The sequence below is a fragment of the Lathamus discolor genome, chromosome 3 (assembly GCF_037157495.1).
Source record: "Lathamus discolor isolate bLatDis1 chromosome 3, bLatDis1.hap1, whole genome shotgun sequence".
Taxonomy (NCBI): domain Eukaryota; kingdom Metazoa; phylum Chordata; class Aves; order Psittaciformes; family Psittacidae; genus Lathamus; species Lathamus discolor.
Genome location: NC_088886.1, coordinates 130707447 through 130715597, shown reverse-complemented (window position 1 = coordinate 130715597; position 8151 = coordinate 130707447). Strand labels below are relative to the sequence as shown.

General features: G+C 49.4%; 1 long non-coding RNA gene across 1 annotated transcript in view; it reads right to left on the bottom strand.

Moving 5' to 3' along the window:
• LOC136011240 (uncharacterized) overlaps nucleotides 1–2579 on the bottom strand; it is a 46138-nt gene extending 43559 nt beyond the window's left edge. Inside the window, exon 1 of the long non-coding RNA XR_010611304.1 lies at nucleotides 2262–2579. This is a non-coding gene — a long non-coding RNA (uncharacterized LOC136011240). The remainder of the gene's footprint in view (nucleotides 1–2261) is intronic.
• Nucleotides 2580–8151: the final 5572 nt, after the last annotated feature.

The following is an 8151-nucleotide window of genomic DNA, read 5'->3' as shown; positions in this document are numbered from 1 at the left end:
CCAGCAGCAGGGAGGGATGGACGTGGCCGTGGACTTGTACCTGGCCGTCCCGCTGCTCTTCACCGTCCTGGCCCTTGTCCTCGCCTCCGTCTTCGTGAAGCTGCGGGGAGCCGAGGGGGAGCGGCCCCGGGAGCCGGCGGCGGCCGAAGCGGCCCGGGAGAGCGGCCCCGGGGACCAGGCGGCGGCGGGAGCGGGGCCCGAGCCCGGGAGGAAGGCGGCAGCCGAGCGGCCGGGGGAGGCGGCCGAGGAGCCGAGCCCCGCGGAGGAGCCGAGCCCCGCGGAGGAGCCGAGCCCCGCGGAGGAGCCGAGCCCAGCGGAGGAGCCGAGCCCAGCGGAGGAGCCGAGCCTCGTGGCGGCCGAGAGCGTCCCCCGGCAGCCGCCCGTAGAGCCGCAGGAGGATGCAGGAGCCCAGGCAGCATTTCCCAGCAAGGCAGAGGAGGAAGAGCTGCACCCAGGAAGAGAGAAGCTGGTGGTGGGAGAGCCGGCAGGCACAGCAGCTGCACCAGCCCCAGGGACAAGTACAGCAGCGTCATTGGAGAGTTCTGAAGGGTTTGAATGGCCTGTGGGTACCCTTGGGACCTGCCTGCTGGTTGTGATGGGGATCAGCATGGTGGCACACACACAGAGTGTGTTCTACCCACGGCCATTTTGTCTGATCTCAGAAGTTAAGCAGAGTCAGGTTTGCTTCTTGTATAGGGTTAGACCACAATATGGGAGGAACAAGAGATCTTCCCCAAGGCTGGACAGTCATGAGTGGCAGGGTGTGTGGGACAGTATGAGTGAGTATCTGGTCCACTGGGCCCCTCCAGTGCTTTGGAAGCATTGGAGATGGAAGGTGGCTCTATGGAGTCCCCAGCAACAAGCTGCAGAAACTGCTGAAGGGGACAGTGAATTATTTGGAGCCTGGTGGGCCATGACACTTCAGGCCATCAGGGCAGAGATGCAACATAGAGATGGACTCATGATCGAGGGGTGGACTTAGCAATGGGCACTATTGCCCAGGTTATTCACTAGTGTGAACACTTACAAGAGGTCGAGTCTGACATCATGGACCAGATGGACTCAGCAGCTTTATAGGTCCATGCACTAACAAGTGATGTTTTTCTCTGTGTATATGTAGATGTATATATATATATGTAAGAGTGATGGCATATTGAAGATGTGGGATCTGAGCATGACGTGAATGGTATGGAATAAGGGGTGGATAATGTCCTGGTTTGAGCAGCAGCAGTCAGTTTTCTCCTTCTTAGGAGCTAGTTCAGTGTTGTGTTTTGATCTTTTGGCCTTGGAACAGTGGTGATGGCGCCGATGTTTTCGGTTGCTGCTCGAATGTTTGGTCTGGCCAAGGACTTTCTGAGCCTCATGCTCTGCCAGGGAGGAGGGGAGGCCGGGAGGAAGCAGAGACAGGACACCTGACCCAAGCTAGCCAAAGAGGTATTCCATACCACAGCACGTCATGCCCAGGATGTAACGGGGGTGAACCGGAAGGGCTGGTGGGTCTGCAGGGTTGGACGAGGTATCGGTCGGTGCTGGGCTGGGGGGAGTGGGGCGAGTTATTGGTCGGCTGGTGTTGAGGTGTTGTATTCTTTCCTCTTGTTATTTCCTTTAGCATTATTATTATTGGTGGTAGCAGTAGTGATCTATGTTATACCTTAGTTACTAAACTGTTCTTATCTCAACCCGTGGGAGTTGCATTCTTTTTGATTCTCCTCTCCGTCCCTCCAGGAGCAGGGGGAGGGCAAGAAGGGGGGGGAGTGAGTGGACGAGGTTTGTGGTTGGGTTCAAACCACGACAAAGCTCAATAGACCTGTATATACAGCATCTAGCACAGTGAGAGTCTGATCCAGGTTCTAGGCCTTGCCATCACTCAGGTAACAGATCTTAGCCAGAAAGTGCTGGAGGAACAGCCAGGTCTGGCCCCTTGCAAGAGCAGCGTACATTGCCCAGCAGAACTGACCCATCATTGTCCTTTGCAGACTGGGTGGGCTTCAGCTTCCTGCAACCTGCTAACCAGAACTGGCAACAGCAGTCATATCCTCTAGCATGCATGCAATCTATGATACTTCTCACTATGAATGCTGGATTTTAATTCCCAAGCCCACTGCTTTCTACAGCTGCAGATCTGGATTCTATTCTCCAGTGGAGCCTGGAAACATCCCACATTCCTGTAGGTACCCAGGGCTCTTCCGGCAGCATCAGAGGAGATTCCACCAGCCACAGCTGAAGCCTCACAAAAATCAGCAGATCCCATTTCCCATTACCTCAATACAGGGAGCATTGCAGCTGAAGGCTCTTTCCAGCTTGTGCTACTTCATCTTCCAGAAGCCCATTAAGACAGGAGGGCACACTGCGCTTTCCATCCCAGCTTGGCCTACCTCCATCCATGTCGTCCATCTGGTTTATTTGCTGGCATCAGACAATCCACAGCTGTGGGGCTCTTGCTAATCCAGGGAGGAAGAGTTTAAGTGCTTGGCCTATAATCTCCGCCCAGAGCCTGCAATGCCTATGTGGAAATAATTCTGCTGCCGGACAAGGGAATGCAGAGGAGCTCTTCTGTCCGTGTTCCCTTACACAGCTCTCAGCAGTTGCAGTAAAGACTTTGTACCCATCCTCAGCCATTGATGAAGGTAATAGCCGCAGAGTGGGACTGCAGCACTGAGTATTATGGGTGACAGACCACCTGTGTCCCACAGATCTATAGATCTAACAGATCTGTGGAGGTCCTCAAGGGAAGTTCTCATCAGTCTGTGCAGATGCTTAGCTCCAGAAGCCTCAGACAAGGAACAGTTTACTTGGCACCTTCATGTGAGCTTTGCCTTGTGAAGGGGGATACACACTGCTATTTCTACAAACCCAGATGGTGAGTGGCTTCCCACCATCACCTCCCTTACTCCTTCTGTCACACAGGGTGGATTTCCCAACCTAAGGCCAAGCTTTGGCAGGAAGTCTCCAGACTCTTGTCCCTCTTTCTGGGGACCAAAGCAGAGCTCATGCAGAATGAGTGCCTTCTTGAGGAACCTCAGCAACACAAGCAAATGCCACCTGTGACAACACTAAGTTCAAATACCCTCAATGTGCCTGGGAAAGACCCAAAGAGTTCTGGCAGACGGGATGGGATGGATGCACACGTAGCAGCAGAAAAGAGGAGACCAGGAGGATTGATGGAGATGTTGATGGATGGACCACTCGGTGGATAAAGAACTGGCTGGATGGCCACACACAAAGAGTTGTGGTCAACGGCTCAATGTCCAGCTGGAGACCGGTAACGAGTGGTGTCCCTCAGGGATCAGTGTTGGGACTGGTCTTGTTTAACATCTTCATCGCTGACATGGACAGTGGGATTGAGTGCGCCCTCAGCAAGTTTGCCGATGACACCAACCTGTGTGGTCCGGTTGATATGCTGGAGGGAAGGGATGCCATCCAGAGGGACCTCGACACGCTTGTAAGGTGGGCTGATACCAACCTTATGAAGTTCAACCACGACAAGTGCAAGGTCCTGCACCTGGGTCGGAGCAATCCCAGGCACAGCTACAGATTGGGCAAAGAAGAGATTCAGAGCGGCCCTGCAGAGAAGGACTTGGGGGTGCTCGTCGATGAGAAAATGAACATGAGCCGGCAGTGTGCGCTTGCAGCCCAGAAAGCCAACCATATCCTGGGCTGCATCAAAAGGAGCGTGACCAGCAGGTCAAAGGAGGTGATCCTGCCCCTCTACTCTGCTCTTGTGAGACCTCACCTAGAGTATTGTGAGCAGTTCTGGTGTCCTCAACATAAAAAGGACATGAAACTGTTGGAACAAGTCCAGAGGAGGGCCACGAGGATGATCAGGGGACTGGAGCACCTCCCGTATGAAGACAGGCTGAGGAAGCTGGGGCTGTTCAGCCTGGAGAAGAGAAGGCTGTGTGGAGACCTCATAGCAGCCTTCCAGTACCTGAAGGGGGCCTATAGGGATGCTGGGGAGGGACTCTTCGTCAGGGACTGTGGTGACAGGACAAGGGGTAACGGGTTAAAACTTAATCAGGGGAGGTTTAGATTGGATATAAGGAGGAAATTCTTTCCTGTTAGGGTGGTGAGGCACTGGAATGGGTTGCCCATGGAGGTTGTGAGTGCTCCATCCCTGGCAGTGTTCAAGGCCAGGTTGGATGAAGCCTTGTGTGGGACGGTTTAGTGTGAGGTGTCCCTGTCCATGGCAGGGTGGTTGGAACTAGATGATCTTGAGGTCCTTTCCAACCTTAACTATTCTATGATTCTATGATTCTATGATTCTATGTTCAGGGGTTTTGTACAGCCCGTGTTTCCTCCCAGACAAAAGAGGCTGCAGATCCTTGGCTGTGGCTTACAGGAGTGCCTCTCCTAGCCCACTGCTAATAAAGCAGAATGGTTATTACCTCAGTGAATAAGTCTGCTTTCCTCTGAGACTTCCTTAACCCCAGGATGAGCGACCACCAGATTGGAGTTGATCAGACATTTGCAAGGGCTGTTCCTGTCACCGCAGGATCAGTTAGTGGGAACTGAGCTGTTATTCCTTCTCTTATCAGTTACGGCAGGAGCTTCCTTGCCTCGTGGCTGAGGCTGCGTTGTACCAATGACTCAGAACATAACTAAACCATGTAAAATGTCATCCTGTGTTTGCCATTAATAAGCTCTCAATTAATAATACAAATTTCCAAGAATACCCCAAGCCTGAAACTCAGCGCTGTGCTGCCAATCAGGGCCAATCAGGGTGCTCTCAGAGTCAAGCCACAATTAAGTAGCTTTGCTTTCTAGGTAAGATCACTCCTTGCTGCTGCAGTTGGAAAACTCCAACCCCAGCACGTGTACAGACCATGCTGCCCAATATGGGATAAGAACTCCTGTGAATTAGAGGATCCCAGGAAAGCTTTCAGACTCCAGTGAAATGGTTTTACTTTTAAATACCACTAGGCCTGATTCTGCTCACTTGCAGATGTAAGTTACCCACTGAAGTACACAGGGCTGATTAGCTGCAAAAGCAGGAAGACAAGAACTGGAGCTGTGTTTAGGAGGGCCATAGTCAAAATCAAATGCATCCAAAATGACAAGTATTATTGCAATGTCAGCGGACCCCAGATTTTTTAACACATATGCAGTGTTTCAATAATCAGTGTGTACTCACGAACATTTTCCCCTGTTCTCAGCACAGGTACACAGGAAACCACAGGCAGATTTACGCTTGCATCAAAACATCAACCTTTCTGAAGGCAGATCTAAAAAGCATGGGGACACAGCCTAGGCCATGTGTGTGTTTCTTACACACATAATGGCAAAGACAAGGAATGCATGGCCACCTATCCACGCCCCGCACCCTCTGCTCCCGCACACAGCTAACCTTACCTGAAGGAAAATACCCCTCTCTCTGGTATGCAGAAAGTATCCCCAAGGACACCCTCTCTCACAGACGCACAGAGCAAGGCATATTTCTTATTTCTGCATCATTCATGTGACTCCTTCTCTGTGCCTACAGTAATATACAATCTCTTGCTGTCTGCACATACCTATGTCCACAACACACACCCCCTCTCAGTAAGCAGGCATGCAGAGAGACATGCTTACAAACACACACACCACCCCCAGGAGGAGCTCCAGGTATTGAGAGGTAATCCTGCCTGCTCAAAGAGACTGGTGAATGGAATAATTAATTTTCTGACAAGCATGAATATCACACAAAGGCAGCCACCCGGATATGGTGGAACGTTTCCAGCCAATATCCATGCGATCTGGATATTTGGATTCACCCATCCCCAGCTTCTGCTCCCAGCAGTGCTGACAGCAGCAAAGCTGAGCTTGCTGCTCTGATTGGGAAGGCCTCCCGGATCTGGCTGGCTGGCAGAAGACAGCTGAACTACTGTGCATAGCCTTCTCCTCCTTACCACCAAAGACAGAGAGACCTTGCCAGCTCCCATCCCTCACCTACTCCTCCCACATGAAATTAATTGCCCCCTAACTCCCACCCCCCACTGTGGTCTCTGGGGCAGGGAGAGAATTCCACAAGCAGCATCAGTCAGCTCAAACCTGACAGTCCTCCCTGGTGGAGAATTAAGGACAAGTCCATGATGCAAGGACACCTATTCTCCAGGCTACAAATAAAACTTCTATCACCCCTAATCTCCTATCCTGGATAAGTTAACTTGTTCTCCTCCATCTTACATAGAAGGGTTAATAGCTTTGTGGAGAGCAACTACAGATCCTAATCCTAGGGGACCAAGAAAGGGGGAGCTTAGAGAAAGACTGGGTACTAGGCAGAACAGCTCCCTTAGACAGTGGCTCAAATTTGCCAGATGATTCCTGGTTACAGAGCTATGATGCTCCTAAAGGCTCAGATATATATCTGTTTGCTTCCATGCAAATGTTCAGCCAGAGTTGCTTTAGCATAATTGACCAGTCTTGACAGAAATGGAAAGAATGATTTTACCATGCTAGACATCTGAGCCCCATTCCTAGTTCTGCCTTCAGCTTTGCATGTGATCAGGGACAAGCCACGTCTGTTCCACAGCTTTAAGACTAACACAGAAACACTTGGCTTGACTGTTTGGCCTGTAAGCTCCTCAGATCACAAGCTCATCAAGAACTCTGGTCAAGAGCTAGACCAAGACAGTGCTAGTTGCCTTATAATAAAAGGTTCCCTTATGGTTGTAGAAAAGCACAAGCATCTGTGGCTAGACACTTGCAGGTATGGTCACTTGCACACTGCCCAGGATACATGTGTGTGTCTATGCTCCTTGCACGGTGCCATATATGTCACATCAGCAGTCTCTGCACATATCCCACCTCTTAAGTGCTTTCAGCTTGGGATTCACATCAGGGAAAATAATACTGGCACAACTCTTTTGAGAAGAACTGAGGCCAGGGACTTGACTGTATACTCTTAAACAGGAATTTGCTGAGGATTTTTGTAAGAGTTCAAGTCTGAGCCAAACTTCAAAGTGACAAAGTCAACTTTCCACCGTGTAGGTTAGGTTCTGTCAACCTGCTGGTTCCAGTCCTTCCCAGTACACTTGGATCTTTGAATTTTTTCACCCGCAGTCATGACACTTAGAAATACTGCTTGGCTTTTACTGGGAATTGGCAAATTACACACTCCTTTGTGTGTATGAGAAATCTCTTAATCTTCTTCTTTTCTCTAAGAGAAACTAGGAAAAGAATTCAGGAGAATTATCTTACTGTAAAATTAAGGCTTACAAGTAAAAGCAGAGTCATGAAAAGCTAAAGGTCCTTTAAAGCTAAAAGTCATGCTTAACTTGATTTTTCAGCTCCTGCGGCTGTCGTCCATCCACAAGAGCTCAGTATGTCGCTATTTATATTTGCCAATAGGTCCTACAAAAGAGAGAAAGTATTGTTGTGTAAGTCATTGCTCCAGTCCAGAGTACATTGGGAAATACCAATGAATATACACAATACAGAAGGAAACAAGGACATCCAAGTATCTGCCTAGTAAATAATATATCTAAGCTTTTCAAAGAGTGACATACCAAAGCAATGAGGAATTAGTCAAAACCCTGGATTAGACATGGGTTCAAACTCCTCTCTCCTCAGGCTAATGTGACTTCCCAGCCTTCTGAGCTGGGCTGAAGCCCAAGACCCTGGGATTCAAAAAACCAAATAAATAAAGAAAAAAGAATAAAACCCAACCCACAGGTGGAGTTTTCAAGAGTAGCAAGAGGGCTTGGGAGGGCAAGTCAGTGAGATGTGCGTTCCTAAGTCCTTCCACTGCTTTGGAAGGCTCCTAGCCCTAGGAGTAAAATAAAAGTCAGGAGATATATATGGCTGCTAGGCTAATGAAGCTTAATTTTTTCCAGCTCCCATTTATTCTTTGGTTTCACTGCAGAGCATTGATTTCTCATTCCTGCACCTTTTAGATACGCATATAAACAGGCACGTACATTTCATATATTGGCAAATGTATATACACAGAGCTAGGCATGGGAGTATGTTTATACATGTAAAGCAACTGGGTATTTACAAGCTGTTTCTAAGGTTATAATATACTTTGCTATTATGAACTGCTTCATTAACCTGTCAATCAGGTTATTTTCTCTCTTTCACCCCTCTTCCGTGTTACTCTGTGTGCTGGAAGTGAAGCATGTGTGTTTGTGTCAAGTGTATTATTTCAGACAGTACAGACACACAGACACACAC